The sequence below is a fragment of the Vicugna pacos genome, chromosome 20 (assembly GCF_048564905.1).
Source record: "Vicugna pacos chromosome 20, VicPac4, whole genome shotgun sequence".
Taxonomy (NCBI): Eukaryota; Metazoa; Chordata; class Mammalia; order Artiodactyla; family Camelidae; genus Vicugna; species Vicugna pacos.
The window spans coordinates 35,804,023-35,829,734 of record NC_133006.1 but is presented as its reverse complement, the minus strand read 5'-3'; the positions used below and the strand labels follow the sequence as shown (position 1 = coordinate 35,829,734).

Here is a 25,712-nt window from a genome sequence, read left to right as displayed (position 1 = left end):
ACTGATTTGCCAAGTTTTTGACAATGCACTAATTTCCACGAATTCTTAATGAGACATAAAGTGAGATAAAATTCTTAAATTATAGTAAGTAATCATATTTAGCCCTTGCTTACAGTCATTTGGACCCATCTTAAAAAGGCATAAGTGCTTTTTCTTATGCATTTATATTACAAGTTGATGATCACAATGGAAATAAGACATTTTCAAGTCATTTCTTTTTGCATCACCCTCCCACATGCACCATTTATGACAGAAATCATCTGTGAGACGCTCATTATGCCAGCGTGGATTGTTTCTCTGGTTCTGGTTCTTTTTCAGATCCATCACCTAAGTTGCTTATTTATCTTGGCATGTACTTTCCCGACAGTAGCTGTGATACAGATGCTCAGCAGATGTCGTTTGTGTTTTATATACAATCAAGCAGCTCCTAGGAAATTTGTGATGCAAATTTCAAGCACAAATAGCTCCCAACAACTTTATCACCTTTTTTACTGAGGGTTCAAACTAACCTGTTGATATAACACAGTTAAGTTGTGATATCAGCTGGGTAATCTCACTTAGTTAACACAATAAGCCTATGAAGAAGGTACTATCATTACTTCTGTCATACAGATCATAGAACGAGGGCTCAGAGAAGCTCAGTTATTTGCTTAAAGTCACACAGCCAGGATTTGGATCCAGGGGTACCTAATTCCAGAGCCTGGGCCCTTAAACACTGTGGAGAATGGAACAGGTACATACACGCACACACCAAATACCCATGACGGTAAAGCCTATGGCTCAGGACCATTGGAGAATCTGAAGTGTTTTTGTTGAAAGCAGTCTGATGAACCCAGAGGCATTGTGAAACCCACCTATAAGAAGGTAGATGGAACTTTTCTGTGCAGAAAAAGGGCCAGCTCAGCTGTTTCCTGGCAGTCTAAGAGGAATCATCCTCCTGGCAGGTTAGCGCATCTCAGAGTTAAGAGGGCTGGACCTCTGACTGCTCCCGGCAGGTGTCTCTTGCCACCAGCATCACTGCTTTCTGTCCAGCAGTAAACCTCAGCTGGGTTGTTTGCTCTTGTTCAAGTCTCAGTCATATGCAGGCTCTGTGTAAGCTACGGAGCCCCCTGTCAGGCTCAGATGAGGAGGTTCAGTCACACCATTGATCATTGCCAGGGTGATGGCTCCGTGCCCACACGCCCCAGTGTGTCACCTAGGGCTCATTAACACATTGAGCAGGAGAAGGACAGATGCCTCCAGAGTGGAAGGCCTGCTGGTGGGTGAGTGATCTTCATCAACCAACTACGGGAGAAGGGCAAGATCTCCTTCCAAAGCAGTTTTCACTATGTGTGTTAAAAACCACAGTTAGTCCTTCTGGAAGGCTGCTGAGAGAGGCACTGAAAACTCCAGGTTCATCCAGCTTCCATCCCGCTACCTACCACCAAAACCGGCTTGAAATTAACGCCCCTGATTCTACAGTGAAACTAGGACGTTGCAGATGTTTTCCTTTTTCCTTCAGTGTACTGGTTTAGTGGCCACCTTTCCCTCAAAGCCTGCTCCCGTCCTACGGGATTGCTTCCTGCTCAGGGGCCTTGGAGCCTTTGTGGCTGTGCCCCTCGTCTGAGAAGTTTCCATTCTGTCCACCCAATCGTGTAACAAACCAGTGTAACAAACCCTGACCCAGGGCTGTTTCCTGAGCCAGGTGCTGTGATGGGGCTGAGACAGGGGGACAAATTAAAACTGTCCGTATCCTCAAGGGACAACCCGGTCCAGCGAACAAGGTGATTGGGTAGAAAGACAACTTCAATAGAGGATGATTCATTCTATAGCAAAGAGAGGTGAAGGTTCTAGAAGAAGGCAGAGTTGCTGTGTTCACTCACCTCGAGGTGGGCTACCGAAAAGCTGCACAGAGTCAAGGTGCATGAGTTTTGAAGGAGCAGAGGGGAAAGTCAAGGAGTTTCAGACCAAAGTTCTTTAAATCACAGTGTCTGAGTAAGGGAGAAATACAATGGTATTTTTTAAAGACCTTCAGGAGATTCCAATGTGTAGCAAAATTTAAGAAGCACTGCTCTGGGGGCCCGCCCTACCCAAAACAGAACTGCTCCATCTGGGAAGTTAGGCCCCACCAATTCCTCCTCCACTCATGCCCCGCCCAGGGCAGCTGGCAGCCAATGAATGAATGGCTGGCCCAGAGGGACAGAGGGCTGGCCCTCTTGCCTAAAGGTGGGACCAACTCTGTGGAGCAATTCATGCTTCAGAGCATCCCCATGGGTCAGGCTGGAGCTAGAACCTAGCCGAGATCACATCCTTGCTTTTAGCCCCTTCCCTGCCCTAACCTGCCCCTACTCACTCTCTTTCTCCTGAGGGCCTTCACCTAGCAAGTCACATGCGCCTGAAACTCCATCTGGGTTCTGCTTTAGGTACCTGACTCCTGACCCCCAGTCCTTCAAGCTGTTCATTATAACGCTTATATAAGGTGGATTTCTGTGTAGTGATGGTGGTAAAATTTCCCAGAGGATGTATGGCCTCTAAAATGGTATCTGCAAATGATGCATTGTCCCTTTTTCGTACGAATGTGGAGAACAGGGGTTTAATCCAAGGAAGTCTGAGGCAACACAGTGACTCTCAGATGTGAGGCAGACAGATCTAAAGAACAAATGGCTCATTGTTCCTCAGTCACACCACATAAACAGCTGCCAATCTCACCTCTTTTGAGGACTGTTTATTCACAGCCAGAGCCTTCAGCTTCTTCACTATGCTGTCTTAGTCTAGAAAAACACATCCAGGATCCCCAGATGATATTCTTGAATAGTTTCTAACTGATCAGCCTCCACTGAGATTGCGCCTTTATTCAAGCTTGTCAGAAGTAATCATTTTAATTTTCTGTAAATGCCTTCGTGGCACTTCTTGGCTGAGTAATCATTGTTTTAAAATGTTGATGCAAATGACAATGTCTTTTGAGTCACCAACATGGCCTTTGATTTTTTTTAGAAAATATTTTATCTCCAAATATTTTTTAGTAAAATATTTTACCTCCAAAATACCATAAGTAAAGGACTTTCTAATCTAATGGTGAAACCTCCAAACAGTCCCTTTGAACAGAGCTTTTTGGTGTGTCTGGAGAGCCACCTTGGGGATTATACAAGAAGGAAGAGAAGTGTAAGAAAGCTGACAGTTGACCCTCAAACAATTACTCGAGTATTTGATAATCATTGTCTTTGCTTGGGTTGTTACAACATTTGTATATCAGGATAGCCAACCACATCTGTCCTGCAATACATACTGTCCCTGCACAAGTACCCCAGGTTGTAAGTCACTGCAGAGGAGGGCAGAGGGGACTTAGTCTGGGACTCTGCTTGGAAAGAGTGGAAACAAATATCAACTCAAGGCCAGTTCTAGGTATAAGAAAGGATGTATCAGCACCATGATTCTAAGAGTTTGAGCTGAATCTTGTGTCCAAACAAATGCAGAGGACAACCACGTAGGCAGTTGTGTTAGTTAAGGTAAAGGCTAAGCTGCTATAACAAAGGGGCCCCCATACAGGCTTAAGCAAGACAGAAATTTGTTTTTTCTCTCTAACATAACAGCCTAGAAGGAAGTGGTGCAGGGCTGGTGGAGTGGCTCTGCAGTCTTCAGCATGTGACTTCCAGGCTTGTCCCAGCCATTTTCACTGTAGAGAGTGCGGTGGGAGAGTTTGGAGATGCACTTTCCTCTTTAAAGAAGATACCCAAAAGCCACACACATTACTTTGACTCATATCCTTTTAGCCTAAATTTAGTCTCATGGTCAAACCTATATGCATGGAAGGTTGGCAAACTTAGTTTTGAGCATAATGGCGATATGTCCCACTAAACTGAGGGGGTTCTCTTATTAAAAGAAAGGGATCAGCAGTCTCTATCATGGCAAGTTAATGTAAATGTTCAGGGACCCCCAGATAAATCCAGAAGAAGACAGGAAATGAAGTCTAAGTAGGCACACACCATAGCGCTATGCACATTGTAAACACTGGGTACCTATGCAAAGGCTGGATTGACGGGTGAATGCATAAATGGATGAATGAAATGAAAATGTTCATGTCAGCATCCAGAAACTCCAGTTAAATAGGGGTGATATTCACAAAGCAGAGTCCCATGCAGATGGATTCACATAAGCACAAAAGACCTAGCAGTGTGCACTCTGGCTTGCCCTTGGATATATCCTCTTAAGTGCCGGCCAGCAGAGGTTGGCAGATGTGTGCTGGGAAACCAAGGAAAGAGCTTAACTCTCATTTCATTGGTGATCTCAGCATCTCACAGCTGGGAAATTCAGCCAGCTGGGACCGAGGCCGCTGCCCTGGCATTCAGACATCACTCAGACAATAGGAATCTTCCCCTCTCAGCATCCCTTTCACTACAGGTCACTGGTTCTCAGAGTATGGTCCCCAGATCAGTTATATCAGCATCTTCTGGAAACTTTTAGAAAAGCAAATCCTCAGGCCCCACCCACAGAACTATTAAAAGACAAATTCTGGGGGTGGGACCCAGAAATCTGTGTTAAATTAGCTCTGTAGATAATTGTGATGCATGTTCAAGTCTGGGCACCACAACTCTAGATAGCTGCTTTCCCTCAATTATCTGTTTTCTCCTGACATTACTGAGCCATTACCATTCAGTGTCTTCAGAGAAAAACAGTGCAGCCCAAAATGTAGCTTGGCGTGGCCTGGATCTCACAGGAAGAGAGTGAGAGATCCTGTTCTGGAATCCTAGATAGGATGGAATTTCAAAAAACTCTCTTATCCACCCGTCTGTCTCTATAGTAGTATATATGTAAACCATCCAAGATAGTCATTGCGGCCAACACTATTCCTGAATATCTCCAAGTGTGGAAATCATAAGTGCTCTTAATTGTTAGCTCATTCCAGTGCAACCTGAATTTAGGCAAGATATTTTTCTTTTCTTTATAACCTAACTTCTTCTTATTGTATTGTAAGCCCAGATATCCTTTTTTTTAATTGAAGTATAGTCAGTTTACAATGTTATGTCAATTTCTGGTGTACAGCATGTTTGAGTCATACATATACATACATATATTCATTTTCATATTCTTTTTCATTGTACATTACTACAAGATATTGAGTATAGTTCCCTTTGCTATACAATATAAACTTGTTTATCTATTTTATATATAGTAGTTAGCATCTGCAAATTTCTAACTCCCAGTTTATCCCTTCCCACCCTCTTTCCCCACCATAAGTTTGTTTTCTATTTCTGTGACTGTGTTTCTGTTTGTAAATGTAAATAAGTTCATTGTGTCATTTTTTAGATTTCACGTATGAGTGATATCATACGGTATTTTTCTTTCTCTTTCTGTAAGCCCATGTATTCTTAAATCTTTTCAAGAGATCTCCAATCTTTGGTCATTCTAGTTATCATTTGTATACTAAAAGACATTTATTTAATCATTGTTTATTCTTCTCTCTTCTAAGCTAAACAATTCTAGTTCCTCAAATAACAAACATCTTTCAATGATCATGATGGTTCCTCTATAGTCTGAATGTTTGTGTCCCCCCAAAATGCATATGTTGAAATCCTAACCCCTAAAGGTGATGGTGTTAGAAGATGGGGCCTTTGGGAGGTACTTAAATCACTAGAGTGAAACACTTAGGAATGAGATCAGTGCCTTATAAAAGAGACCCCCCAGAGATTCCTAGTGTCTTCTACCATATGAAGATACAATGAGAAGTCTACAACCTGCAAGAGGTCACCTGACCATGCTGGTGCCCTGATCTTGGACTTCCAACCTCCAGAACTATGAGAAATTAATTTCTATTGTCTATAAGCCACCCAGTCTGTGGTGTTTTGTTATAGTAGCTCAAACAGACTAAAACAGTATCTTAATCCTTTATCAGCATTAGCTCATTAATCCTCCTTATAATAACCCTAAGGAATAGGCACTGTTGTTTTTTCCCAATTTACACGTAAAGAAACTGAGCTTAAGTAAGGTTAACACGCTTGCCTGGGGATACAGAGTTTGGAAATGGCAGGGGAGAAATTCACCAGCTAAGAGTCAATACCCTCAATTTTATGTGTCTATATGTCTAGCATTTATTCCAAATCTTGATAAAGTAACGATTTCATATTTTTCTTAAGGTTGGAAATTCAGTTGTAAATTAGAAGCTTTAAATGTCCTACAAATATCTACATACTCAAGAATGACTATATGAATTAAAATGTTCATGTTATAAAAGACATGTTATTTCATAAAATTGGATGTTCTAAAGGGATACTTCAAAAAAAGTGATGGTTAAATAATCGTAATTTGAGAATCCAAATGCCGTGAAAACTAGGAGGAAAGAGAAGGAGGCAAAGGTGGCAAATTGATTCATTAGAGTTATCTTCATGGGGGTGAGCACCAACACTATCAAAAAAAGTACTTTTTCCCCCAAACTACTTCATGGACAATCCCCTGCTATGTCCCCAGATCTAGAAGAAGGCCTTGCACCTAGTATGTGTACACCATGAAGTTTTAGGAAAATAAACATGGGGTTGATTCTTCGTCTTCAAAGAGGGCTTCCAAGGAAAATATCAGAGTCAGGCAGCCCTCAACAACTGCCTGTTGAGATGAGAATTATCTAGAGGCCCACCCGCCCATTCTTTGTTTTCTGATGAGCAGACTGAGACCAAGAAGTTATGTAACATGTTCAAGGTCCTATAGATGAACAATGGTAGAGTTGGAATTAAAACTCACCTTCCCTATGTGGGTTCTGCATTTGTCAAAACTCATCAAACTGACTCTTATGATTTGTACATTTCACTGTCTGTAAATTATACGTTAGAAACCCCTCAGTTTTCCCAGTTCTTTTTTCTGTCATCTCTCTTCCATTATATTTCCCTGCTAAACACTAGATCAGAAAGAAGGTAGCTGATACAGTTCTGGGCTACAAACAGCCTAACCAAGAAGTCAGACTTTGAACTTCCATGGTACAAATTATAAAATTTCAATAAACAATCAGGGATGGACATAGGAATACTAACTTTGTTTATTTTTTCAAGGAAGGATAGTAAAAGAAAAAAAAAACTTATTATTTAGAATCACCTTCATTTCGCAGAACAAATGACATGTTAACATTTTAAATATAGAAAGGTATAATCTTGGAATAAAGACAGTATTTCCCCCTAAAGGACTGTTTTTGTTAAAAATTTTAGTGGCCCAGTACAGAGCTCCTGGGCCAAACAAGGAGAAGCCAACAAAAGAGGGTCATGCCAGGATATTAGACACCTGACTACACCTCAGGGTATCTTTTCTCCTTCTGACTGGGGTTCATACCTTAATGACTTCATATTCCCACAAGATCCAGAATTTTCCCTTTTGGGGGATATGGATGAAGCAAGAGTCGGATCAGCAATGCCAAAACTTGAGTTAGACTCTTTGACTTGAGTTGGATTCCCTAGAAACCATGGACTCCTTGAGAGAGCTCCTACATAAACTACATTAGCCCACACCTGGGGTCCCAACTGCAGCTGGGCAGTTCTTTACTCAGTATGAGCCCTGTTCAAGGAGACTTTAGAAGTCCGAAAGGACATTTACTCTTTGATCTATTGTAGAAAGAGAAAAATATGGGTTGGTGTGTGTTTTGGTTTCCTAGGGAATGCTTCAAAACTGGGTGGCTTAAAACAATAGACATTTATTCTCACAGTTCTGGAGGCTTGAAGTCCAAAACTGAGGTGCTAGTAGCGCTATGCTCTCTCTCTGAAGACTTCAGGGAAGAAACCTCTTTTGTCTCTTCTAGCTTCTGGTGGCAGACTGCAAACCTCGGCATCCCTTGGCTTGTAGATGCATCCCTCCACCTCTGACCCCATCCTCACACAGCCTTCTCCCCATGTGTCTTCACAGTATCTTTCCTACGTACACGCCTGTCTTTGGCTTTCTTCTCTTTCCATTAGGGCACCAGTCAAATTGTAGTAGAACATACACACACACACTCCACCCAGTGACCTCGTCTTAACTTAATTACATCTGCAAAGACCTTATTTCCAAATAAGGTCACATTCACAGATTCTGGGGCTTAGAACTTTGCAGATCTTTTGTGGGGAACACAATTCAACCCATGACAGTGTATAAGACTCAGTCCACAGTTCTTGTGGGTCATGGTTTTGAGGAGGACTTCAGATCTGCATCAACTCCCCAAGGACCCTGCCTTTATTCACTGGGTGGGTTACAATTCTGATAGTTCCTGCTGGTCACCTTGCATGTGTTTGTATTGCTTCTGGAGGCACACTTGAGGTGTACAAACCATGTCTCTATCTCATCAGGTTAGGTACCTGTCTCGTGCTCCAATTTCCCTGTCTATAAACTGGGGATAACAGTGGCCCCTTCCTCAGAGGGTTATTACAAGAGTTAAATGAGATAACAGTCACTGTGTGGACCGTAGCAAAGACTCCATAAATGTTACCAACGGCTTCAATCCAATGTGTGAACAGAATGAGCCCTTGGTTTAGACAACAAATAAGACCCAAAAGCACAATATAATATATTCATGTTATAATATAGAAGTTCAGACAAAGGAAAGGGACCATCTCAGATAGTGATTTATTATTTTATTTATGGCATGCATTTATTTGCATGTGAATGCATAGATGAGGGTAACTCTGTATGTGTGTGTGTTGGGTTTGGAGGTAGTTTGTTAAAGGAGCAGTAATCTGGAGGAAGAGTATCTTTCTTGGGGCTGAAAAAGATCTTAGGACCCTGTCTTTCTCATTTTATTTCCCTCTAACCACAGGGTTCCTGCAAAGCCCCAGGGACGAACTCTGTTCTGTGTTGGGCCCTGCACTCATGCTGGTTGCAGCCTATGTGAAATCAGTAGGCTCCTGAAAAGTCTGTTAGACTTGTGCTGTGAGCGGGGAGGTCACCCCATGGCTGAAATATGTCTCCTTATTTTGCCTGAGAAGAGATTATTCCTGGACCCTAATGTCCTCACAACCTGCTCAAGCTCCCCGTTCACTGAGAGCCTTTGATCAAGGCCACTGTCTTGTGGTTTCAGACTAAGCATCATAGAAAACAAGATAAGAGACAGTCTTGTTGCTCCTTTTAAAACTTTGCATATTTCCAACAACAACAACAAAAACAGTGTTGACTTAGTGCCAAAACAAAACAAAGCAAAAAACCCCATCCAAACCCCTTTGTGCCTTTAAGATTTGAGGAAGAATCTCATCTTTCTCCTTCAAAGTAGTCTGAAAGAATTTTCCACAGCCAGACTCTCTTTATTCAGAATTAAAATAATGATCCAGAGCCACTGTACCACCTAGCAACTTACATTTATAGTGTATCATTATCATTGTAATATTAATTGATTAATCTAGCCCAAGGCACTCAAGTGTCTGCACACAAAATTAGAATGTAATTGCAACAATAGAGAGATCAAATGAGATAATTAAAACATTAAAGATGACAAATGCTAACTCAGAAAGTCTTGGGTATGCTTTGAAATGTGTGCTACTTATTTATAAAGCATTGTTTGGAGATTCCTAAGGAGAGAGTTCAAGGCAGAATGAATTCTGTGATCTGCTTACACGAAGATAGCGAATAAACGTACTCACACGAGGACTGATTGCAGTCCAATTGCAGGTCCAAGCTTACCTTCCACAGAGCGTTGTTTAGATGCATCTTTTTAGAAGTTGTAATGCTGAGCTGACGTTAATACCATTTTCAGGTTTCTCCTAAAGCTACACACTTGCAGAAACAGCAGAGTAGGAAGACAAGATGGGCAAATGGAAGCGAGTCAAGAATTAACTCCTTTGAGGCTTAGATACGTGACTTCCATTTAGAGGATTAAAAAGAAGGAAAAAAGACAGTCTGAGCAGGTCTCGAGTTACCCAAACCAGAACCTGTTGGCTGGCTTCCAGGGCCCCTGGAGGGCAGGGTGACTTCTTACACTGGACTCAATTTTTAGCCAATTTCTCTCCGTATTGACTATCAAAGAAAGAGTCTAGGGATGGATCACATCAAGGTCTATGTGGTCATAACTTTCTAAAACTTCAGATCTTTACTCTTCATCATTTTAACAACAGTCTCAGGCCTCGATCTTATTTTTTCAAATGTCATATTCAGCCTGTGCAGTCCTTTGCTGTTACAGAGCCAGGAATGATGCAAGATTAGGACCTCACTGATCTGACCGCTTTCAGGTCTTCCTTCTGCCCAGCTGTCTCTGGGGGTTAGCCCAGCTGCACCAATCACAGGGGAACCAGGGACCTATGCACTCTACCAGCATCAACAGTGCCGTGACGACAGGGCCAGCACCACTACCACCATCCCCAAGGAAGGTTCTTGGAGATAATGCAGTCATTCATTTATTCAGCACTCAACACACACTCATGGAGTGACTTTTATTTCAGTGAACCAAACAGACAAACTCCCTGGTCTCAGGGAGATTATGTTCCAGTGGAGGGAGACAGAGTAAAGAAATAAACAGGGAAATGTATATAACGTAGTGTCAGGTGGTGATAAGAGTCAAGAAGGAGAATAAATCAGAGGAAGGGTCTGAAGAGTGACTGGGGAAAGGGTGCTATTTTAGAGTGTGGTCAGGAAAAAGCTCCCAGACAGGGTGACAAGCAGAGATCTGAAAAATCTGCATAAATGAGTCTTTATTAATATGCCTTAAATAGACTAATGAATTCAAATCTTATGGGAATGAGATGCAAAAGATAAAACAATCCTTTCTCTGTGGTTCTGGGAAAATAAGAACTAGTTTGTGTTAAGTGCCTTATAAGGATTAACCCGTTTCGTCCTCGCGGCGACTTCGGGAGGTAAAAATTATTATTATCCTCCTTCTGCTGATGAGGTTAGTAACTCACCAAGGATTACATAGTTAGTGGATAGGGAGACTAGGTTTCAACTCCAGGCCCCCTGAGGTTTTGTGGGGAATTTTATTTTTTGAAACATCTGTAACAAACTGTAAGGGATATGCAATAAACCACACATTTGAAGTGTGCAATTTGAGAATTCTTAACATATGTATATGCTCATGAAACCATCACCACAGTCAAGATAATGAACTTACATTCACTCTCCAAAGTTTCCTGGTGCCTCCTTTTAATTCCCCATCCTTCCCTCTCCTCATTCCCATTTCCAAGCAACCACTGACCTGCTTTGCGTTTTCTACAATTTTATGTAAGTGGAATTATACAGTATGAACTCTTTTCTGTTTGGTTTCTTTCACTCAGCATAATTAGCCTGGGATTCATCCATGTCATTGTGGGGATCAACAGTTCGTTTTTCTTGCTGAGTGGTATTCCATTGTAGTGGATATACCACAGTTTATTTCTCCATTCACCTGTTAGCAGACATTGGGCTATTAATAGCCAGTCTGGGGCTATTACAAACTAAACTGCTATGAACATTCATGTACAAATCTTTGACTTAGACTCACTTAACCATTATATAATACAACTTCTCAAAAGTTAAAAATAGGATGCATAGAAGCTACATTGTGTGGCAAAATCACACTTGAACCAGAATCAAGACTTCTAGATTCCAAAAGCTGTGATCCCTTCCTAGTCCAAGGGTGATGAGTAACCACTGAAAAATATAGATGCAAAGCCTTTAATTCAGATGTCGCTTGATTTCTCCATCAGGAGAGATTGCCATCGATAACCTAGTGCAGAAATCCCTGGTTTGCGGTCTCTCTCCCGCATTTACTACCTGTGTGACTGCCAATAAGTCACTTGTCCTCTCCAGAACTCTTTCCTCATCAGTCAAACTCCCAACCAAGTCTAAGGCTGACTCATGGGGCATACTAGTTAGAGGAAAGCAGTAGATTATCCCAGGGGTTGTACATTCATGCCACTCCGCTGCTTTTCATTGCTGTGCCTTCCTGCTCACCAGGATCCCAGCATCCCAGCGCTGCATACAGTCTGAAAAAGCAAGTGAGAAAACCAAGGCCCAGGGAGTGAGGGGGTGACCGCGGTGACCCCTAGTCACTGGCAGAAGCTTTCCTGACATCACATCATCCAGACCATTTTCTCCTACACGAAACTGCTGCTTGTTGATTGTTCTAGTTTTATATCAAGCCAATGTGCTGTATTAAATGGGTGCAGGCTTTTTTTTTTCCAGTTTACAATGAATTAGGGTGGCAGTCATCTGTCTCAGTATGTTTACTATACAATCTGTGATCAAACCGCAGATGCTTAAGTCCTCAGGACACAGAGTAACACCTCACTAGCTAGGTAAATGCTGCAAGAAACACTTCTGCAGGATAGAAGCTGTAATAAGAGAGACAAATAAATGATTCATTTCCCCTCTTCTGTTTGTTTAAGTTATAATTACCCAAACTTTAAAAATAAAACAGCCTTACTGTCCCTGGTGCACAACAGCAAAGCACACGCTGTTGCATCAGCTCAAATCACACGTTTCACAACTGCTGTTTTAGGTTTAGACTAATTAAGGAATGATTCTTGGTACATGTATTCATACTGTGATTAAATAACTCGCAGGGTAGGATGGAATTGTTAAGGCTTTGTTAAACCATCTTTCATCTTTCGATGTTAAAAGATTAATTTGTCATACAGAACGTGGTTGTAAGAGGTTAGCGTTTTAGCTCACAGAAGCCTCCATATATTTGTTCTAGAGTGACTCTTCTTTAGAACAACTTAAATAACAGAGGAATAGCTGAAAGAGTTTCTATTTAGGATGGTGAAATGTTCAGTGGAGATAAAATTGCTTTATAGTTGGCTGACCAGGACTCAGTTTAGGGTTCATAATACACTTCAAACGTTGAATGGGAGGAGACATGAGTTCTCAGAGCTTTGTTGGTTGGAGACAGTGTGCTGCCAAGAAGGAACTGAGATGCCCACTTCCAACCTCCCCGTGTCACGCCCTGCAGCCAGCCTGTCCCGGCTTTGCCGTGAAGGAGGCAAACAGGTTGGTCATGTTTCTGTCGATTGTTGTGTTAATGCATCTCTAAGTGCAATGCTCATTTATGCCATCCAGGTTTCTGAGCCTCTCAGGAATAGATTAATTCCAACGTTTTAATATGCTTGCCCCTGAGCATGCATCATTTAGAGAGAGACACTTGCTGTTTTATAATTGCCAGTAGTGGGACAAAAAAATTGGGAGAAACTGACATGATTCTTACTACCTTCAGCCAAGATACTGGTGGCTTCAAAAAGTCTATTTAGATGGCCTGGGGAATTTCAGTACGGTTTAAGGCAGCAGCTGGTTACAGGCATGGTCTCGAGGAGGTGTTTGCCTGGCAAGCGTAGAATTTTCACGTGGATGTTGGGTTTACTGGGCTCCCTATGGTGCCAGTTGCACGTGAGCAACGTTTGCTGATGAGATTCACGGCCGAGGTCATTCGCCCACACCAGTTCACCTACAGAAAATCCTTGGGCCCCAGTACATTGGGACAAACCTTCAGCTGGTGAAAGGCCAAACCAGACCAGCAGAAATGTCCCTTTGGGAGCATCCCTAGAGGGGCAGCACATCCATGACAAGTACAGGATGGTTAGCCAGCCTCCTTCCTGTATGGTGTCCATTGCGTGGCCCATGGCATGCGGTTCTCTTGATGACCATTTGTTATGCCATAGATGTCCCCTGACAAGTAAAGGCAGGATCTTCCTTGCAGTTACAACTGTGAGCAGAAGCAAGTGGAAAGCCAGGGCACAGGAGGACTGACTGGAAGGGAAGTGGAGCTAAGCAGTCTCGTCACCCAGCACGTCTCTCCAGTACTCTGGAGAGCTCGCGGCCGGACCTGCTGTTGCTCTCTCACCATTTCTGGTCTCTCCACTTGAATCTGACTCTCATCTAAAGTGGGTGGGAGCTAAAAATTCTTCAAGTGTAACCCTGGGATTCTGGGAAGCTGCAGAGTTGTGAATTATGTCAGGACAGGTGAGCCAACAGCAGACAGAAGTCAGGGTCACAGAATTATGAGAACCCGGGGCACATGATAAGCCAAGAACAGGCATGTAAGCAGAGGTTTATACAATCTGATGTTTGTAGAGCTGAAGGTATGCACTGGTATAGGAACTTACATGATGTAGACTGAAATATTAGTATGTAGGGCTTGCAATCAAAATACCTTAGGTGGACTTGAATTAATAAAAATAAATCTTCTAATGCAGCCAGAGAGTTTTAGATATTCCCTTTTCGAGAAGCTCCTCCCAAAGGTATGAGCGACTTCGAGCAGGCAACACCAGATTCATACACTCACTTACTCTGCAGACCTCACCCACAAAGTGACTCAATGACAAGCCCCCATGAGGGGATCTTTGCTTATGTTTGTGGACATCGGGCTTCCAATGACAAATCCCATCTCTTGTTCACCCTTCAGGAAAGAAAATATTCTAACACACAAGTAGCAGAAAAGAGATCGAAGGAAGGAAGAAAGGGAAGAAGGAAGGGAGGAAAGAAGGAAGGGAGGAAGGGAGGGAGAAAGAAAAAAGAGGAATGAAAGAAATAGAGAAGGAGGGAGGGAGGAAGGAAAAGGAAGGAAGGAAGAAAGAAAGGAAGGAAGGAGAGAGAGAAAAGAGAGGACAGAAAAAAGAAAGGAAGAAAGGAAGAGAAAGAGAAAAAGGAAGGAAGAAGAAAAGAAACTCAAAACCTTCAAAATGACTCAAGTTGTTTCCCATTAAACATGTTACTTATTCAGATATGATTAAGTGCCTTTTGTGTGCCTAGCACTGTGCTGCTTAAACACTACAAGGATACCGAGAAGCACTGATACAATCCAAGCTCACACTTTTTGAGCATTGATTAGCCAACTGATATACTAAATCCTTTATAGATGCTTCCCTATTTAAAGTAATCACAACCTATACTGTAGTTACAGCTGTTCCCACACTTCCAGATGACAAAACTCTTAGAGTTTGAGTCATACAGTGATACATACCATGCCTGGTGCTGAAATGCACATAATCCAACTCCAAAGCCCAAGTGCTTGGCAGCAAAGCTTGACTGAAGAAAGTAGCTTGTAGGTTAACAAAGAGATGAATTACCCACAAAAATCTTCCCGGCCTGTCGTGATATACGTACGCATATCCCAGTGTCCTATAGTGTTTCCATCAGCGCATTCAGCAGGTGTAAATTTTCCCTACCAGCCACACTCAACCTTTGTAGAATCCTAGTAATATTCATTTAAAAAAAACTATTATGTGTTCCTCAATAAGTTACACATGGAAATTTCATATGACTTAGCAATTCTATTCCAAAGTAGATACCCTAAAGAATGGAAAATAAGTGTTCAAACAAAAACTTGTACAGGAATGTTCAGAGCAGCATTACTCACAATAGCCAAATGGTGGAAGCACTCCAGATATCCACCAACTGATGAATGGATTAAAAAAACAGTATATCCACACAATGGAATATTATTCACCCATGAAAGGAATAAAATACTAATATATGCTATAACATGGATGAACCTTGAGGACATTATGCTGAGGGAAAGAAGCCAGATACAAAGGGCTGCATAGTGTATGATTCTGTTGATATGAAATGTCCAGAATAGAGAAATCCACAAAGGCAGGAAGTAAATTAGTGGTTGCCAGGGACTAGGGGGAAAGAGGAACGGGGAGTGTCTGCTTATTGGGCACAGGGTTTCCTTTTTGGTTTATTAAAATATTACTGAACTAGATAGTGGTGATGGTTGCACAACATTGTGAATGTGCTAAATTGCACTGCATTATACACCTTAAAATGGTTAAAATGGTGAATGTTATGTCATGTGTATTTGACCTCAGTTTTTAAAAAAAGTATTATGGGTCTGGGGTAAGATGTTCCATGAGACATTTTTTAGGGGTTCATGAATGTACAAGACACATTCTCTATCTTTGAAGGATTTAAAAATGCAATGTCTGATGAAATAAAGGTCTTTCCTGCTCTGCCATGACCGTGAAGGTGTCTTTGCTTCAATGACAAATGGTGTAAACAGCAAATAATTGCTCCATTGGTGGTTGAACTGACACCTGTCAGTATGTGATGACTTACAGAGGTTGTAAAATATTTGGGAGTTCATAAGATCTGATTGGCACGTGTACATTTCTCTTCTATTTGAGATTATATTCAGGAACTCACGATACTCTAAATCTGTAGTCCTACTTTGCATCTAGCCTTTGAATTTTCTTACTTTTTCTGGAAAAATAGAAAAATGACGGATAAAAGATGATGGTTCTCCACATTTAGATCCTAGGTCATTCTATGGATTGTTAACTTTGCCAAATGGCATGTGGGATTAATTCGAAACCATTGCAATGTTCTCACTACATTGCACCATTTCCTTTCGTTAATTAAGAGACATTACCCTCTGTTCTACAGATGACAAAAGGGACAGCTCTTCTTTTATTACCAGACAGCAGCCCCAGAAAGAAAGGCAAGAATTACAGTGTGTCTGGGAATTAAGGTAGCCAGAGAGAGCAGAAATCCCAGTTTAGTGGCTACAGAAAGAGGGGCTGAGTCCAACGTCTGGGCTCTTAGGTAATACTCAGTGCTAAGCATCTAGTTCAGTCTGCCCAATTACAGTTTTACCTCTCTGTTTGCTTGATGACAAAAGCCAGCTTGCCTGAGAATGGAAAACATATTAAAGAGGATTAAACAGCAATGGAGTTAATTAAGAAAATCACCTCACCGTTCACAGTTACATATCTATAGTTAATTTTTTAATTAGAAAATAAATTGGAAATAAAATTAATAACACAATGTCTACAAACATCAACTTAAAGAAGTTAACTGAAAATAACTCCTTTATTCTGAATGTATTAAAAGTGTTGGAGGTGTGTGTGTGTGTGTAGCTTCAACAGACCCTATCTGTCTCCCTAAAATAACAGTGCAATAAGATTACTATAAGTGAAATAGCAATTCAACAAGCATTTATGAAACATGTGCTTTTTAAGCCAGGTAGAGTAGGAAGACGGGAAGATTCTGGGAGTGGAGATTAAAGGGGTATTAAAGACTTCATGGTGACCTTTGAGTTGATATTTCTTCTAGTTCCTCAGTCCTCCCCACGTTCTCTCTGTTTCAGGACCTTCACACAAGCAGACTCTGCCTACAGCACTCTTTCCCTTTCTGCTCCCAACTTCCGTCTGTCTTCAGGCCCCCGTATGAAGCCACTTCCTATAGGAAGCCGTCCCTAGCCATTCCCCCAGACTGATTAAGTCCTATTACTAAGCACTGCCACAGCTCTCTATTTCCCCTCTGATAGCTCTTCGCGTGTTTTGTGGTTGTTGCATGTTTAATTATCTGCCCTTTGGGCAAAACTATAAGCTGCGTAACAGAAGAAACCATGGGGAAAAAACACACAGAAAAACGGAATATTTACTTTTGAATGAGTGATGAGTTGAATTAATGACTTGGAGGAAAATCAAAATCAAAAGCAGTGAGACTGTTCATGTTTGTAAGTCCAGAGCCTGGCACATAGACATCTGTAATAGCTGTTTGTTGAATGACCGAATGAATATGCAGATGAATAGGTGAATGAACAATGATACTATAATGCTGTTTCTAATCTTTTTGAACCTCAATTTTCTCCTCTGTTGGCTCATTGTAGGTATTTGATGAGCCCTTCTACATCACTAAAGAAAAAGTTGAGCTGAGTGGTCCAACGGATGTAGGAATGGATGGTTCTGCATCCTTAGTCAAAACAGATTTCTTGCTGCAGAGTATTTGGCCTTTAGTACGCAATGATGACTAAGACAGTTAGGAACACTGAGGGCAATGAGACGGCTGATTGTGGGTGAGCTGTCTGTAGCAGCTAAGACTGATTGGATGTTTTGAAACAATCCCTCATGATTGTGACATTAACATGAAGGCTGAGAAATGCAGTTATACATATTATGAGTTGAAGGGAGTGGGTCTAAAGAGAAGGAATTATGATAAGAGAAAGAGGGCATATTCCAGCCAGCTCTAAAGACCTTAGTAGCAAAATCCATTATAATGAGTGGAGTAGAGTTGGTGGTGGTGATGATGACGATGACAAACAGTGTCTAAAATGTGTGTCTGTTCTGTGCCCATCATGATGCTGAGTACCTAACATGAACCACCTCGTTTACCCTAACAGTAATCCTGAGACCTCGGCGTTATTTCTGTCGCTTTTTTAGACATGCAGACTTGTTAAGGGTCACAAGCTGAAGTAATGGGGTCAATTTGAACTCTGGTTCTCCTCAGTTCCAGGGTCTGATCTTTGAATCCTATGTTATTGTGCTCTCAGAGAGTGTAAGGGAAGCCATGCTTCTCTTCCTGATGGGTTCAGTTGTGTGTTCCTTGTCTCTATCTCGCTGACCTGGATCAGCTCAGGAAGGGCTGGGTGAGTGATTCTGGTTTCAGTCTCTCCAGAGCTTGCAAACAGACAATGTCTGGGGGTGGGAGTCGGGGCGGGGGTGGGGTGGCATCTGGGAACTCTCTCTACGGTCTCTCCACATGGGCCAGGTTGGACTTCCTCTTAGCATGGGTGGCCCCAGTGCAGTCAACTGCTTACCTGCCAGCAGAAGGCTTCAAGAGCAAGCATCCAACTAACCAGGTGGAAGCTGCATCCCCTTTTAGGACCTAGCCTCTGTAGCCCCGAAGAATTATTTCTACCACACAGGCTACAAGCATGTTCCAAGCCCACCCAGATTCAGAGGGAGAGGAATTAGATGCCACCACGTGACAGGGGAGGAGCAAGGTTCTAGAAGAGTATGTGGGGTCGGAGATACAGTGGTGTCCATCTTTGGAACATACAAGCTGCAGTGTGGACGTTGGGGGCCAGGGATGAGGAGCATGAGAGGGAAGATACATACCTGTGATATTTACCCTTTGCTGGGGATCTCATTTAACTTCCACCAAAGAACTTTATAATAGGGACATTGCAATCTCTTTACATTTTAGACATGAAAAATGGAGGCTCTGCCTACCTGGTCAGGGTCATTTTGCACCCGCTCTGCACCAGGCCCCTGACAGATGCTTTACAAACACCCCCTCAGACTCCCCCCACCTCAGTTTATTACTATTAGGCTCTCATACGGGAAGAAACAGAGGCTAATTAACTTGCCCCCAGTGAGCAGGTGGCAGGACTAGAATTCAATCCTTCTGCCGCATTTTCTGCCTTTTGAAACCTCATTCATTTGCCCCATTATTGGGCCACTATGTATCTCATCTCTCCTCTTGTGTCTTTCTTGGAGCTTAGTCTTTCTGGACACAGTTCATCCCATAAATTCCACATGGTGCTCTGGAGAGAATTAAAGGAAGCAATGAAGTTGCCTATCCCTCTGGGAACCTGCCTTTTTCTCTTGTTCTCCCAAAGTAGAGCTGTCACATGGACACTGTGCTGAGCTGGCCAAAAAGCAATTTGAAAGATCGCTTCTGAGATTGGCAGTCGCATTGACTTGGCAGGGAGTGAAGTATTAACTGCTCTCATATAGGTTATGCCCGAGGCCTCAGATCTTCTTCCTGTCAGGCTCTGCCTTCCTTCTGGGAAGCTCTGTGTGAAGCAGCCCCCTTTGCTCTGAACAAGAATCCTTTGACCTCATACCTCGCTTGTTTTTCATATTGCAAGCCTTCCGAGAGAGCAGAAACAGGCTGGTCTAAGTTTAGCAACCTGGGGAGCTTAATGTGGCTTTGGCAAGAAGATCTCGATACAAAGAGTCTTAGTTAGTTGGCCAAGAATAGCAAGGGACAAAATAAACTCATTTTAAAAATAATAAATGGAAAGGGAGAGAAAAAGAGAAGATGGAGGGAAGAAGAAGGGAAATAAGGAAGGGAGGGATGGAAAAAAAGAAGAAAAGGAGGGAAGACAGGAAGGAAGGAAGGCAGAGGTTATGGAAGTCAATAAATTCATCATTGTAATATGTGCCAATAGCAAATTGAGTAGAAAGAAGATGTGGTGAAACAGTAGAAGAAGAGTGCACACTGGCACCGCCGTTGTTTGAGCTCCCCAAGCCCATCTCTGATGCTTTATTATTATGAAACATCTAACAGTATGTAATACTAAGAATAAACATTTTCCATCAATTGACACTGTCACTCTGTGTCAGAGGGATTATAGACATGATCTCGTGAACACCCAGAATAACCCACTATATCCTCCAGCCCTGTTTACAGATGAGGAAACTGAGGCTCATGGGGGCAAGTACTTTGCCAGCAGAGATAGCCCTGCTCTGGGCAGTGCATTGTAAATCTATTAGGTAGTGATCAAGCGCTGGTCCCCAAGGGCACAGAGAGCACTGCCAGGATTCAGTCAAAGGACGAGTTAAATTTTCCCAGCTCAGTCACCCTTTTAGCCTAGAGCCAGGCCTCTTAACATGACCCTTCCTCCAAGTCTGAGTCTGTCCCAGGCTCCAGAGTCTCCAGAAACTGCCTCAGTAAGAGTTTTTGCTGTTGTTGTTGACACTAAGGCTATTATGCTGTTTCTGTGGGTGGAAATATGTACTTATTATCTGAAGCATTAAGTGTGTTTTTCCTTCATTTCATTTAAACAAGAATTTATTAGTCCTTGTGTACAGGCACTGCCATTTATTTAGTGCTGGTGTGGAAACAAAGTAGAGAAAGCAATTAATAAACTGAAGCGACTGACAACCTAGCAGGAAAACAACTTGTACATCATGTCAGAGGCCAATCCCTGGGCACCCACGGGCAAGCCATTCTCTGGTCCTTCCTTTTTTAAAAAATAGGCTAGTTTTTAGAGCAATTTTAGGCTCAGAGCAAAATTGAGCAGAAAGTACAGAGAGTTCCCATATATCCTCCACCCCTAGGCCTGCACTGACCTCCGCCTGGTCAGCATCAGGCACCAGAGCGCTACATGTGTTACAGCTGATGAATCTACATCCACAGTTACCGCAACTGCACTGACACATCTTCACCACCCAAAGTCCCTAGTTTACATAAGGTGTCACTGTTGGTGCTGTACATTCTATGGGTTGGGACAAATGTATAATGACAAGCATCCACCATTATAGTCTCATACAGAGTAGTCTCACTGCCCTAAAAATCTCTCTGTGCTCCACATTATTCATCCCTCTTGTCCCCCAACCCCTGGTACCTCCTGATCTTTTTACTGCCATCATAGTTTTGCCTTTCTCAGAATGTCATAGAGTTGGAATTGTGCAGTATGGAACCTTTTCAGATTGACTTCTTTCACTTAGTAGTAGACATGCAAGGTTCCTCCATGTCTTTTCATGGCTTCATAACTCATTCTTTTCAGCACGGAATAATATTCCACTGCCTGGATGCACCAGTTTATTTATTCATTCACCTCCTGAAGGACATCTTGTTTGCTTTCAGATTTTGGCAGTTGTGAATAAAGTTACTCTAAACATCCAGGTGCAGGTTTTTATGTGGATGTACATCTTCAGTCCACTTAGGTAAGTGCCAAGGAGTGCAGTTGCTGGATTGTTAGGCAAGAGTATGTTTAGTTTTGTAAGAAACCACCAGACTCTTCCAAAGTGGTGGTGCCATTTTGCATTCCCCCGAGCAATGAAAGAGAGTTTCTCACCAGCATTTGGGCTTGTTCCCTGCACTGTTTAAAGCACTACTGAGCCGGATTGTGTAGAAACAGCTAGAGAGCCAGATGTAAAGTCAAAAATGCCTCTGAGCAACAACACTCAATGTTACATCCTGTGATGTTCCGTGGAGCAGAGTTTCTCGTGCCCTTACTCAAAGCCACCAATTCTTACTCTGCACAAAATACTATTAAGTCTGGTTTTCTGTTTTCCCAGCCCACTAAGAATTGGAAGCATTAAAGAGATGGAGACACTCAGAGCGTAAAACAAAAGACACACACACTAGCCTGTTAACAAATAAGTTAACAAACAACTGTGTGATCTTGCATTCTTCAGAAGCCTACCTGCATACCTGCTTGTCATAATGACATCAAGACGTCCGTTGAAAGAATGAAGTGGCATTCAGGGTACCACAACTATTAAAAATTGAGGCTAAGTCCCCACCTTGTGGATTTGTTGTTGGAATTAAATGAAATGTATGTAAAATGCTTGACGTAGTGTCTGGTTCATAGAAGTGCTAATAAACATTGGCTGCTACGTAATGGTGGCGATGATGGTGATGATGTACCAGGCAGTTCGACAACAAGGAGAAAGAGGAATGGAAAGAAAAGCGTATTGGAATTCCTTAGGCGCTTATTGAGATGCTATTATCCCCAAGGTGAATTCAAAGGTAAACGGCATGTGGTTCCCCTTCTTGAAGAAATCCTTGGCTAACGTATCGTGCAACTATCATGGAATGTGATAAATGTTGTAACATTGATTCGTAAGAGTGGCATGATAACACAGATGAGGGAACTGTTACTTTGACTGCAAGATCAAGAAATGCTACAGTAGATATTGGAGCTAGGCTGGAAGGATTTTGCTGTTTGGTGAGGGGAAGGCATTTTAAGGAAGGACGTTACAGGCAGAGGGAACAGACTGTAAACAGCATGGAGTCATGGAAATCATGGCACAGTCGAAAATGTAGACAAGGGTAAAATCAAAGACAGTGTAGCCAGGAGATGGGCCAGAATGTTCCCTGAAGGCCAGTTGCTGATTGCCTAGTGTATGGTACCAAGGAGTATGGATTTTATTTGAAAGGTAGCACCCTGCTATTAAAGGCTTTAAGCTGAGAAGAAGCTGCGTGATTAAATGTTTGCTTTCAACACATGCTCCATGCTTAAGGCAGGAAAGAAAATGAAATTGAGTGGGTAGAGGATGGAGGCAGGGAGACCACGTAGGGGTTCTTGAGATCATCTGGGTTATAGCGGAGGACCCCAGACTTCAGCAGAGGCAACAGGTAGACTTGTAAAGACTAAGTGGTCTATTGGGAGAGGCTGTGAGGAGAGGGCAGAGAGAGTGGGCAGGTAGAAAGTACAGTCAAGCATGACTCTGAGGTCTCTAACTTGGTCGTTTAGGCAACCCAAGGAAGGAACTTTTTATAAACCTGAGGTGTTTTTTTTTTAATCTTCATGATCCTCTGGTAGCATGAAAGAGGCTGAATTTTTAATACCATTTCAATTCCGAGCTTATTTGATATTTTCTTGCTCCACTCAAGAGAACACCACTTAAATTATGCCATAAAGTCAGAACCAAATGAATGCAATTCATTTTTCTAAAAGTTCCAAGGAGGGACAGACAAACGTGTACTCAAAGAACAGATGTCAAGCCAAAAATAACTAATAATACTCTGAGGCTGGACTGTCTAATATGGTGACTACTAGTCACAGGTAGTTTCTGAACACTTGAAATAGAGCTACTCTTATTTAAGATGTGATGTGAGTGTAAAATATATATAATTCATATCAGATTTCAAAGATTTAGTATGAAGAAAAGAATATAAAATACTCTTAATAATTTTATATACTACATGTCAAAATAATATTTTGAATATATTGGATCCAATAAAATATATTACCAAAATTAATTTCACTAGTTTTTTTTCTTTTTTAATGCAACAACGAGGAAGTTTTAAATTATATATGTGGCTCACGTTGTACTTTTGTTGGACAGCACTGGTCTGGGAAATTCGATTTTTGCAGCATCAATATTGAACAACTAGACCAAGGGTGTATTTTGTATTATTGGTTTTCTTCCCGTTGCTGGGGAGGGTCTCACCACCTGATGTTTTCTAATATTTCACTAGGTATCCTTATGCTCTTTAAGAAAAAAGTAGTTACCATAGCAACTGCTGCAACGCCTTGTATTTACCACACCTGGAGGGAGAGATATAAACAGACATCAATCAGTCATTCAGATTTACATATTTATATTTCTTTTCATGTATATCTGGGTCTTCCTTTGCAAAACAGAGCTCTGAGTGTAGGAAACTTGATTTCTAATTGCCACCTCTGTCACTGGCTGCCTTGGGTCTGTATGAGGAGAGGAATAACTATCCCGTGCCCACTTTAGAGGGACACGTGGATAGATAGCTACGGAGTATTTTGCAAGTTATTCTTAGGGTGCAGTGTCAGTCTAATGTCACCCAGTTTAATATAGTAATGGTATCTACTATTGTTAGTGCAATGCTGGAGGCAGGCAGAAAGGACAAGAGGTTTCCTTCGGTGACTACGGGTGAGGGAATGCAGCAGGGAGAAAAGAGATCAGACCAGGAAAAACCAAAAGCAGGTGACCAACGTCAGCCTTGTTCCCCTAGCCTGTAACTGCCCTTTTGGGGTATTTCCCATATTCAGCAACAAGTCTCCACTGTCTGGGACAAGCCTGGGAGTCCAGAGCCCCTGCTGCAGAGAGTTCATCCCAGCTTTCACATGGAAAAAGCAAACAGGTTGGAGTTTTTTATGTCAGTCATTTCATGATGCATTAAGTGTTGTGCTCATTTATGCCAGTTAAGTTTCTCGAAGATCTTCTCATTCCTGGGTCAATTCTATTTTAACATACTTGTCCCTCAATATACATCATCCAGACAGAGATGAGAGATGCTGAGAAAGGAAAATTGGAACAGACTAAAGTGATTCTTAGTTCCTTCACCTCAAGCCAGTGCTGGCTTCAAAATATCCGTATAGATGGGCCATAAGGATTTCCACATGGTTGGTAGTGGAGGCTGCGTTTTAGACATTGAGGTGTTTGCATAGCAAGCATGCAGTTTTCAGTTGGATACTGTGCTTATTTGAGGTGGCTGGAGGAGGGTTTATGATTGTCAAGGGCAGGGGAGGGGATTGGCTAAAGACTCCTCGATCCAACCTACCCCTTTGGCATTTCACAGAACTTAGATATTGTGACTAGAGTAATAAACATTCTAGCTTTTGGATTTGATTTGCACAGGTGTGATAAATCTTCACGAGGCTTTTCAACTGATGATGCGCTCTGTCATTTGCAAATCCATTCACTGATTTATTTAATCTACAGACAGTCGCCCTAAATGAAAATCAAAGAAGCTGCTACAGTTACACCTTGAGATGTTACATCTTGAGAAATCCCTGCTAACTCAGCATTTGTATTTAAGAGGTCCTCTGCCCAAGAAGAATCAAGCCAAAGAGAGATAGAAATACACTGCAAAAATGCAGCCACTCCCCTGAAGTTTCAAGAAAGGTTCATTGTCGTTGTCTGGTGTTTGGAGTGTCTCTCCCTCCACTCCGGGGGGGGGGGGAGGAGGAGGGGAGACAGATGAGGGGTCAGGGAGTTTCTGATTTTCTGATCAGAACGCAAACAGCACAGTTTGAATTATATAATGGAGCTGCTGGGAGTCAGGTGACAGGCTCACTGAGTAATTCCCTGCAGAAGGAAACAAACTGCATGTTAAAAAGCTCAACAAATACTCAGAAAGAAAAAAAACAACAAAAAAAAGCAAAGCCCAGGCCGTGAGTTCCAGACTTCCAAGCTGCAGTTTCCTCTGAATTCTCTCCAGGCTGAAACAGCTGGGCTGGCTGGCTGAGTCCCAAGGACTCACAGAGGCTGCGGAGAGCCCAGTGCAGGTCGGGGGTCTGGTCTGGATCACCGGGTTACTTTCTGTTTCATTTCGAAATGTTCCCTGCTTCTGAAACTGGTTACCTCCAATGTCAAGGAAAGCACAGGACTCCTTGGAGACTCCAGCCAGGCTTTTAAGAGCCAGGGCTTTGTGAAGGTAAGAAGCTATCGCGTCCCAGCGGCTGGGGGCTGCCGCCCCGGGAGTGGACTGGGTGCGAGCAGGGAACGCCAGGAGGAGTCTGCCTACTTGTTCTGGGATCTGAACCAGGCTGGAGAAACTCTCTGTGGAAGGGTTTTAAGGTTAGAAAAGGGATAAGATGGACCCTTCCTGCGTGAATGGGTGGCCACTCAGTCCGTGGTGAGTTGGATCTGTCTGCAACCCCTGTCTGA

At 42.4% G+C, this 25,712-nt stretch overlaps 1 protein-coding gene across 4 annotated transcripts in view; it reads left to right on the top strand.

Moving 5' to 3' along the window:
* Positions 1 to 25,712, top strand: part of PHACTR1 (phosphatase and actin regulator 1) — a 466,583-nt gene that overhangs the window by 196,415 nt on the left and 244,456 nt on the right. The window contains exon 1 of one of the 4 annotated variants that reach the window (XM_072945666.1): positions 25,238 to 25,479. The exons of the other annotated variants lie outside the window; for them this stretch is intronic. The gene's annotated coding sequence lies outside the window, so the exon portion shown is untranslated. Of the gene's footprint in view, positions 1 to 25,237; positions 25,480 to 25,712 lie in introns of those variants that run through there. 4 annotated transcript variants of the gene reach the window in all.